Genomic DNA, 11,439 nt, shown 5'->3' with positions numbered 1-11,439 from the left:
CATCCTCTATATTCACCGATCTTTCAACCTTTCAACCTTTCAATCATCCTCTATATTCACACAACCTTTCAACCTTCAATCATCCTTTATATGGATAGAGAATCAGAGGTAGGGCAAACATGGCAATTATTATTAAGGAAAGTGATAATTAAGAGGAAAAGTATGAACCCCACACCACATATATTGGTTGTCATGGTGTACAACTTGGAAAGATTTTTCAATGTGATCGGTATACGGGATGATACATTACATGTTACTATACAAATGGTGAGATATATGTGCTAAAAAGTTAAAAATTTAAAAAATAAAATTTCCCAACCGTTCAATACCAAACTTTCAACTTTCACCAACCGTTCAACTTTTATCGATCATCCTCTACATAAACATATGTCCAATATTAGTTGATCACACAACCTTTCAACCTTCAATCATCCTCTATATTCACCAATCTTTCAAAGAGTTTTTGTTTCCTAAAAATCTTCAATATCTCATCAATGAGTGATAAAAGAAGACGTAGCATGACAATGTAGATGACACAAAATCAAGCAAGGATTGAGATTGAGGATGCAGAATTGTTCAACGCCGAAGCTGAACTTGTAAACTCGTTTATGCAATCTGAGCACCATGGCGAATCTAGCCATCGTGGTTCTGTCACGAGGTGTTCATTTGTGCAGCATGATAGAAAAGAGTGTCATGACCGAATGATGAAAGATTATTTCATCGAGCGTTCGAGATTTCCTGCTCATGATTTTCGAAGACGGTTTCGGATAAAAAGAGAGCTTTTTGAAAGCATCTTGAACGCAGTTGTCAATCATGACCACTACTTTGCAAGGAGGATAGATGTTGCAGGCCGACAAGGTATTTATAGAGTTTTTGGATGAATTTTGAGTTAAATAATTTTTTTAATTATTTTAGCCGTTGGATTTAAATTTGGGCTGTTAGAATTTTTTTTTACCGTTAGATTTGATTATATTCAATCTCAGCCGTTGGATTTAAAGAATTTTAAAATAACATATTCTAAAAAAAATTAAATTTGAATATGGACCGTTGGATCAACCAACGGTCCTTAAAGCCCAGCCCTTGAATTAAAATTATATCCGTTGGGATGATGATGTTAGCCGACACACTGATAGTGGGGCCCACCTTGTCGGGAAAGCCTTGCAAACCAATCGCGTGGGGCACGTTGGAGCGTGGGTGGGCCGAAACTGGCCCAAGTGCCAGTGAGTCCACTCACATGGGGGGGTATTTGGCCAAGCTTTGGCATTTGGCTTTTAGCTCAATGTTTTAACATGGGTTGGATAATGTTTTGGGGGGGGGGGAATAAATGAGGAAAATTGGCTTTTAGCCCACCATTGAAGTTGGTTTTAAAGAAGGTGATAATTAAGAGGAAAAATATTAACCCCCACACCACATATATGTGGCTGTCATGGTTTATAACTTGAGCATGTATGTAAACCACCTTTTTGGCTCAAACTTTGATTGGCTAGAAAAAACTGAATTATACCACAATACATATGATTTGTACGTGATTGCACCCAACTTATTTTACTGGTTTTATTTGAAGTTGGATATTATATCTATAATGTTATTTTCTTAAATATCATGCCTAGTGTTCTTTTTATAAATAGGATCAGAATTTCCGTAACATACAAGTTCTCTTTTTATAAATAAGAATTTCAACTAAAGTGCAATTTATATTCAAATGTGATGTTTTTTATATCATAATTATGTCACACGAGAGAGAGAGCTAGCAATACTATTAGTTCTCATTTTTAAAGGGAAGAAAAAAAGGAAATCAACATGAAACGAGGATGCTAAAATAGCAGTGTCTCAAACTTATGTCGCATTCATCTTTTAGATCTTTATTTTAATATAATCTTCTTGAAAAATGCTACGGCACTGAAAATTCTAGTAGATAAGGTCTTATTTTATGCAATTCTTGAAAAATGCTACGGCACCGAAAATTCTAGTAGATAAGGTCTTATTTTATGCAATTCGGGAAAGTAAGTCATGGTTGTGCAGGCTGACGAATGAGTGATGGTGATTAATCTACAGCTCGAGCTTGAATTATTACTAATATATGGATGCTCATTAGGAAGAACGTGTGAAACATAAAATACACTAATTTCGTCATTATGTTAGCTGTTAAGTAACCTTTAGAAACTTCCTATAATAAGCATTAGCAAAACTAAGGGTTTGTTTGGATGTACTTTTAAAATGGTTGAAAACGGTTTTAGAGAAAATATTTTTGAATTCCAAAAACACTTTAAGTACTTTCTACAAGAAACACCAGTTATGTACTTCTTTTAGAAAGCACTTTAAGTGTTTTTCCAAGATTTACTTGCATTTTTACTAAGAATGGGTTTAAAAAATATTTTCACCAAAATCACTTTCAGTCATTTTAAAAACACATCTAAATGAGCTCTAAATCCATGAGTATGAAGACAGATCAAAACACCTCTTGGTGATAAGGGAAAAAGATTATGTCATTATGCAAGTGTCTTTTTTTTTTTTTTTTGGGATAATAATATTGATGCATTAAACTGGATTAAATGTATGAATTATTTGTAACATTTTTTTTAGAGCATCTCCAACTCTAAGGGAGTTAGCAATGTTTTTCTTTAAAAATGTTATTTGCTAACACTACTACCTTTAACACTTTTCGTGACAAAGGGAAATTCGTCGCGTAAAGCGTCATAGCGTCACATTGGAATTTATGCGACCAAAACTTCATTGGATAGAAATTGTTGCGCAAGGGTCGTGAAAACAGACTTTGTGCAACGATATAAAAAATTTTGTCGCACAAAATTAAACATGCACAACGATAAAGATGTCACATAGAATTTAAGGGAACGAAAGCAATTTGTTGCGCGTAAGCTGATGCAACAAAGTGAGCTCGACGAGATACAGTATATGGGATAGTTGGTGCTTGTGGTCAATAAGTTTGTGTGACGAGTATGTGATATCGGACATTAGTTAACGAAAACTTTGCGCGACTAGTAATTCGTCGTGCAGGGGTCAAAATTTTAAACTAATTTTAACTTTAAAAACATAAGAAATTGTCGATATTACTTTATGCGACGAACATGTGGTCACACAAGGATCAAATTTTAATTATTATTTTTTTGTTAATTTTTTTTCCTTTTTTTTTTTTTTTTTTTTGTTCTGGTTTTATTTAAATAATAATTTTTTTTGTTTTTATTAAAATTACTATTATAATGAATGGAGGAAAAAAAATAACATTTATATATCAAATAAAAATGTACGTACAAGTAAAACGTTTAAAACTAAGAAAAAAGAAACCTATAATCTATTTGGTTATTAAATGGGGTAGTTTGTTGGTCGGGCTGGAAGTTTGGCTGCTGAACGGGCTGCGAGTTAGCGTGTTGGGGAGGATGACGGTCGGGCTCGTGGATGAGCTCGGAGGTCGACTGGTTTTGTGGCTTGGAGGTGAAGGGGATTGCAATGCCGGGTGGGAGATAGATGCCGTTCGAGTTGAAGGTCTTAACGATCAACGCGAGCTTACTCCTCAAGTTAGCCACCTCATGCGTCAATTTAGTGATGCCAAGGCCTTGTGGTTGCGATGATGATGAGGCCCCAGTAGCGCGTTGACGAGCCTGCCCCTTCCTCCGTCAATACTTCCCTGGCCTCCACTCGAGGGTCGCATCCAAGGTCTCAGTCAAGATCTCAAAACCCTGCATCCTCGGGTGGAGCCATGGACTCGATAGAAGTGTCCAGGGGAAGCTAGGAGGCAGACTCCTGAAGGATGGTCTGGCTTCTCTCCACCATTGTCACCTATAAGAATAAGACAAGAAATGGATTGGTAAGAATTAATATTAAATTAAATTTTGTAATATTTGGAAGCAGTAAAATAGGAATTTGAAATGAAGTTGTACTTACGTGCAACTTTTGGCAAGCTCATCCTTTGGCCGAACATAAACATCCTTAAAGACGTCTATCTTGAGGAATTTAGAATCCCTGAAACAAAAAACGAAAAAAAAAAAAAAACATTAAGACAACAGAAAATAAATTGAATATTTGTAAGAAATTGGAAGTGTGAATATTAAACACACTCATTGCTTGTCGTTGCGCCCTCATCCTATAGGAGAATGGTCTCGAACCAGAATGGTGGATAAGAGTCTTCTTCTCTCAGTTGATCTTGTTCGCCTTCGCCTTCTTCTGTTAACATAAAATTAATGTATTAGTGTAATATTTAAAGAAAATGAAACAAATTCATAACTCAAAGTGGGAATAATTAATAAAATAAATAAAATAAAATAAGTAATACATATGTAAAAATATACCACATAGGCGGGCTCCAGAAAATGGTCGTAGAGCCACACCCACTCGTCCGGTTGATCCTTTAACTCTAGCAGGCAATCCTTCTCTAGAGCGACCTCTGGATCATCAAACAAGTCAAAATGTTTGTGGCGGCCGCTCTTCCACTGCTTGTACTGCTCGTAAAACAACCTGTCCAGGTAGCTGTTCATCGACTCGTTTATGTCGTCAAAATTGTAGTTTGTCTACAATTTATCGAGTATTAAATTAAAATAATAATAAAAAAAACCAAAACTAAAATTAAAGTTAAAGTTGAAAAAGGAAAAAAAAATTAATGTAAAAATAGGGTTAATCTCAGTTTCCTACTCTCAAGTTTCTTGGTTTTCAACATTTAGTACATCAAGTTTTTTTCATCCCAGAGTGGTAGTTGAAATCAAAATTTTGGGACAATTTCATACATCCGTTAAGGTTGCTATTAAGTCAGCCGTTAACTGGTGACGTGGCACGTACGTGGACAATAACTGGACATCATGTGGATATAAAAAAGGTTAAAAAATTAAAAATTAAAAAAAAAGTAGAAAAGAAATATTATTTTCTCCCCTTTTAATCTCTACCATCACGAGGAGAGTCTTTCCACTGTCCACCATCTCTGCCACCAACCCACCCCATCCATTCCTTCTTCTTCTCATCTATGTCTCTTCCACTTTTTTCTGTTTTCACCTCTCTTAAGTTCGGGAAGGACAAAAGGTACAATTGTCAATGAAATCACCGACTGGTGATGGAGATGAATGGTTGCTATGTGATGGAAGCTCGCGTTAATGGCGTGGGGAAGGATGGCGGTGGATTTTCTTCCATCCCCTCTCTCTTTTCTCGGTCGATTGCGGTCAAATCAACGGGAGCCCTCCTTGCTCTTCTCGTCGCAGCCCCCCAGTCACATCCATGTCAGATTTCATCTGCAACTTCTCGTTTAGAACCCTAAAACTAAAGATGAAGCAGCATGAGCTCCTGATGGTGGAGATCCAAGGGCGATGGTGATCGAGAACTTGGCGGCGCGGTCAATTAGAGCGGGCTTTGTAGGGAAATTTAGGCCTGAATCGAAAGTGGGTTACTGGGCACAGGGCGTGTGTTGGGAGGGTCAGGTTCTAACAATAGGTGGAGAAACATGGGTCGGCGGAAGTTCTAAAAGCATAGTGAATGAGCTAGCGTTCTTTGACGGCACGGTAAAGGGGATATTAATGGTCATGAGTCGGTGAATTTCTTCCGCGAACTGGAGGGACTCGACCTTGAGTCCTGGTAAAGGGGATACTAATGGTGGAGATCAAAGGGGGAGAGAAGAAGATTTTTTTATTATATATTTTTGGTATTTTTAATTTCTATTTTTTTAAATTTTTAAATTTTTTTAATATCCACATGGGCACCACATCATCAATTAAAGGCTAACTTAACAACAACATTGACGGATGTATGAAACTTTCCCAAAATTTTTACTTCAGGTACCACTCTGGGATGAAAAAACTTGATGTAATAAATGTTGAAAACTAAGAAACATAAAGGTAGTAAACTGAGATTAACCCATAAAAATATTAACTTGATATATAATTGAATAAACCAAAGTTAGGAACTTACTGACAAATAGTTGTGAAGCAGGTAGGGGTGGGTTCGATTTGAATCGGTTCGGTTTTTGTCAAAACTGAAACCAAATCGAAAATCGAAACCAAACCGAATTTTCGGTTTGATTCGGTTCGGTTCGGTTCAACTTTTTTTTTATTTTTGTTCGGTTCAGTTTCAGTTCTTTTTTATTATTATTTTTAATCTTTTGTCCATTCATGTAGAAATCATGAACAAAACAAACTGCAAGTCAAAACCTACATAAAACCAAATTACAGTCAGATCTCCAATGGCATGCAACACTAAGTAAATATAATCAAAACAAGTTGAAAGAAATTTCAACCCGAATCAAGTTAATGTGATATTTGATCCCAATCTTTTGTTTAATATATACTTCAGATATAAATAAATATAAAAAAAAAAAGAAAAAAAAGGCAAATGAGAAACAAAATATCAAAAACACGACAAACAAATATGAGAAATATGGAAAACCCCAAAATATGAACAATATCCAAAACCCCAACAAAATAATTAAAAGAAAAACCCATTTTAATTCACCAAAACCACAATATAAATCACATTCATTTTGATTCAAAAATTACCTGTGAGAGATTGGAAAATTCAGATTAGAATCTTCCAATTTGGATGGGGTTCCGATTCGAAAGGGGCGAGGGAAAATCATGGTTTGAAAGAAGGAATCCGCGAGGATGACATGAGAAGACTGGAGAGAGAGAGAGAGAGAGAGAGATTTGGAGGAAGAGAGGAAGAAGAGAGAGAGAGAGAGACTGAGAAAGCAGAGATGAAGAACGCAGAGGAGGGGAGAGAGAGAGTTTGAGAAAACCAAGAAGTGAAATGGGAGTGACGGTGAGGTTTGTAAACTTTAGAAATTTTATAAAGCATTAAATATTAGAATACCTATAAATGACTTACTCGTACAATTATAGCAACACAAATCCTACAATCAAGTTGACTTGAAGCAACTATTTGCAACCTAGAAGGAAGGGGTTTGAATCCTCACGCCACCATGTTTTAAGTATTTATATATGGTTTTCATATATTGGCTCGGTTTAATTTTTTGTTTGGTTTTTTTAGTTTCGGTTCGATTTTTTGAACCCACCCTAGGACCATGGTTTTCTTCTCCATCGAGATCTCGCGCCACAATATCCACAGCATAGGGCACTCGCTCTTAACGACATGTCCCACGTCATGGGCCAATGCACCATTCAGCTCCGCTGTAGGTGTAGCCTGATGCCTCTTGTCGTATCCTGTCGTGATACGATCGTTTGTCACCGATGCCTTTTGTCGTATCCTGTCGTGATACGATCGTTTGTCACCCGAGCGACCTGCCCCGTCTTAAGCTGTCGGTAATGTCACATCGGGGCCAGGAGGGGGGGACCATTTCTTGGGCCCGTTCCATCATTGTAGCACGATATTGTCCGTTTTGGGCCCTGACCACGCCTTCACGGTTTTGTTTCTAGGAACTCACACGAGAACTTCCCAATGGGTCACCCATCCTGGGAATGCTCTCGCACGCTACTCACTTAACTTCGGAGTTCCCATGGAACCCGAAGCCAGTGAGCTCCCAAAAGGCCTCGTGTTAGGTAGGGATGGGAATATACATATAAGGATCACACCCTTGGGCGATGTGGGATGTCACAATCCACTTGCTAGCCGGAGTCACCTCACGTGACCTGTACAACTTATCCATATCTCATCAATCAATACTAGCATATAAGTCGGGAGTCACTTATAGTGACCTGTATGACTTATCCATATCTCATCAATCAATGCTTGCACATAAGTCGGGAGTCACTTATAGTGACTTGTATGACTTATTCATATCTCATTAATCAATGCTAACACATAAGTCGGGAGTCACCTATAATGACCGGTACGACTTATCCATATCTCATTAATCAATGCTAGCACATAAGTCGGGAGTCACCTATAGTGACCTGTACGACTTATCTATATCTCATCAATCAATGCTAGCACATAAGTCAGGAGTCACCTATAGTGACATGTACGACTTATCCATAACTCATCAAACATCCATGCACACGAGTCGGAACCACCTCTAGTGGTCTGTACGACAAGACTGGGTGTAAATAAGTACGCTCAAGTGCTACGATCACGTGAAGACTGTGCGAATAATCGCGGGTCACCTACGAATCGGAACCACCTATAGTGGTCTGTACGACATGCATGTGCATGCCTGTGCACCTACCTTGAGTCTAAGGTGAGCGTAAGGTGCAAGAAGTGAACATCATGCGAATGACTATGCCCTGGCCACGGGCGGGAACACTAACACCGGGGGTGTAGGTTTATGAGCTCTGAATGCATCTCAATATAACATGTATAACTTATGGGCAACCTATACGACAGTGTCAGAGTTTCCTAACACATAAATGTAGTCATGCCATAACTCCATCAATTCAACTAATACCATAAATTCACCTGAACTTACTTAGGTGTCTTACGTTCACCTTTGAACTTCAAAGCATTCACAATAATTATGTGCATGTAATATACATATCGATATACCATGATGCAATCTAATACTCAACCATGTCATAGCATTTTCAATTATATACATATATATAATATGGCATAAAATGCATAAGCTGTAACGTCCTACTCCCGAACTATTTATTTTCGAGGATAATCATCGGTGATAACACCAACTAGACACTAGTTTAATTAACTATCACTACTTACCTTTCCTTACTTTAATTTCTTGATTCTTCACACATTGATTTATAACCAACATTTAACCACCAACACATAAGGTTAAATCTCACATTTTACACCAATGTCCCTCACATTGTTCAATTCCCCAAACAAAGCTATTGTCTCAATTATTTAATCTGACTTCTTGTATGGCTGCATCTAACGTCTCATTAGATTGCCTACGTACCCCAAACAGGTATCAAGCCATTCGTAGTTCATGCACACGAATATCGAGATGTCACGAACGATCCTCACCTAGAACAATTATTCAGTCACGTCTCAAAACTCTTATCCATAGAACCTGTAATTTACATAAAACGCATCCTAAGGATGTTCTAGAATGATTTGAGATCCATTGACCAAAAGTCAACCTTCGGTCAAAGATCAATGGTAGGGTCCACGACCCTACGTAACTCAATCCGGAAAATCCGCATCTCGAATTTCCGATCCAAAACTTCTAAAGATCCAAATTATACTTCTAGAACATAATACTAAAGTTTCATTATGATTCAACAGTTGGATCTCTGCCAATTGCCAATTCAAGTGGCGGTTAACGTTTTATTATACGAATTTACAATTCCAATTTGGGAAGATTCATACATCGGATTCCCAATCTGTAAGTTCCTACATTCTTCAAATATTACGTACTACAATGTAACAAAGTTTGGTGACGATCCAACGGTCGGATCGTCGATTTATATAAATACCTATTAACGTATCGTAAAGAATTTGGGTTCCAACGATCAACCTACGTCATTCAAATATCAAAATTGAATTCAAGAAATTTAAAATAGCCTAAAAATAGCATTGGCGGCCCATTGGCCACATGCTGCTGCACGCTCCGCCGTGGGTGGCGGTCAGCCGCCCCGACTCGCTGGAAAATCCAACTATTTCTAAAAATTCTCAAAAATTACAGAAATGAAGATCTCAAAGAGTAGAGAAAACTTTATACCTGCGGCTAAGGCCAATTTGGGTGGGAGAAGCCCCATTTTCTCTCAAACACCATCGGAAACCCTAGAAATGGGTGTTTTCAATTCGACTCCAAAACCGTTCCAACGCCCTAACCACTGCTTGGGCTTTGTTCCAGAGCTCAAGGGGAGGCTAATGATGGTGGAGATCGACGAAATTTCATTCAAAAATGGCGGATCACCGTCAATGATGTCTTCGACATCATGCTTCTTCTTTCACGAAATTGAACTCCAAGACCCTCAAATTTGAGCTAAAGTGGAAGATAGGAGTTGTGGATTAGATTTTGGATGAAGGAATGGTGAAATTCGACTGAAATATGGCAGAAATCAGCCTGAATCAAACTGGGTCACTGTCGGGTACACGGGTTGGCAGGTGAGCCCGTTTCTCCCTTATTTTCTTATCTCTCCTTTCCCTCATTTCTTCTCTTTTTGATTGGGCAGTTTCTTCCTCTCCCTTCTCCTAATTCGTCTAGTCTTCATCTCCTTCTTTCTAATAGGGCAGCAACCCTTTCCACTTCTCTCATTCGGTTCTCCTTTCTTCTTCCTCCCCGTAAACCCCCTTTTCTTTTCTTCCTCCCTTTCTTTTCCAACCAGCCCTAATAATAAATATAATAATAAAAATATGAAGTGAATGAAATAATAAATAACAATCTTTACCAACATAATTTTGGAATATAGTAAGGTAATCATTCATACGCGTCATGAACTAGCGATCAACGAAAATCAATACCTTCGCTACTAGGGTATTCGCGTAAATTCACATGTTAAAATTTATAAAATTGTAAAAATTAGGGACGGGTTTTCACATTAACCCTAATTAAAAAGTAACCCAAATTAAATTCCTCCCAATTAAAAATAATATGTGCTTATAAAGAACACGTATCATTGTACGTGACGAACCACTTGGTTGCACATTGAGGACTAGAAACTCGTCGCGCAAAGTACGAAATAAATATGCAATAAATACGCAATAAATGACATTTCAACGCCACCGACCATCGCTTTGCGTGATGAAATCTCGTCCCGCACCTGTTTGCGCGACCAAAATTTCGTCGCCTAATTAAGTGGTGAATACGCAGTAAATATGACGACTTGAACACTGACTGACCGTTTCATAGTGTTTTTAGCAACAATCTTTTTGCTGCATAAAGATTTACGTGACTAATTGTACATATTTATTTTATTCCATCTCAAAGACAGTTTCTCAAAATATTAATGTCAATATTATAGTATTTTGAAATTAAATCTGTTCTCAAGACGAAACAAAATAAATACAGTCCATATAAATTTATTCTTCCAAATACTAATTGAGTGTCATTATTTAATAAACCATAAGTACCCTAATAAAAAAAAAAAACTATTCTAATCATTCGCTAGTCCAGCCACTCACTACCTGCTCTCCGTCACGTTCAACATTAAACTTCAACTCCCGAAAACGATACTTGAACATGACGTCAATGTACTTCATCAAATTTGCGTCACTTTTGTCAATGTCCCAATTAGGCTGATATGCAAAAATAAATAAATTATACATATCACTAATATGTTTTATCTAAAGAACTAAATTATTATTTAACTAATTAATAATTAACACGTACTGCTAACGCATCGATCATGACCATCTTTATTTCATCGGGGACGTCTCTCCAAGATTGCCAATTCATTCCGCATCTGTCACGCACCAATACCCCAACATCGCCCCTAAACTTTTGACCATATCCGACTTCTCATAACCTACTAATTCTGCAGAAGTGTATCGAACGAATGTTGCAACTCTCTTCTTCTTCTTGTCTACCAACAAAATATACACTTATAATAGTCTACTTAAATATTTAATAAATTTACACAACCAACA

At 37.5% G+C, this 11,439-nt stretch overlaps 1 long non-coding RNA gene across 1 annotated transcript; it reads right to left on the bottom strand.

Annotated features, from left to right (window-relative positions):
• Positions 1 to 3,217: 3,217 nt before the first annotated feature.
• Positions 3,218 to 6,896, bottom strand: LOC125469097. The gene is made up of 3 exons (XR_007251382.1): positions 4,305 to 6,896; positions 3,901 to 4,179; positions 3,218 to 3,795 (listed from the first exon to the last, which is right to left on the bottom strand). It is a non-coding gene; the product is annotated as an uncharacterized LOC125469097 (long non-coding RNA).
• Between the last annotated feature and the right edge of the window lie 4,543 nt (positions 6,897 to 11,439).

Source organism: the organism of the source record quoted next, unplaced genomic scaffold (assembly GCF_019419815.1).
Source record: "Pyrus x bretschneideri cultivar Hongxiangsu unplaced genomic scaffold, Pyrus_bretschneideri_v1 Contig40, whole genome shotgun sequence".
NCBI lineage: Eukaryota > Viridiplantae > Streptophyta > Magnoliopsida > Rosales > Rosaceae > Pyrus > Pyrus x bretschneideri.
The sequence above is the reverse complement of the archived record's forward strand: the minus strand, read 5'-3'. Positions and strand labels throughout refer to the sequence as shown.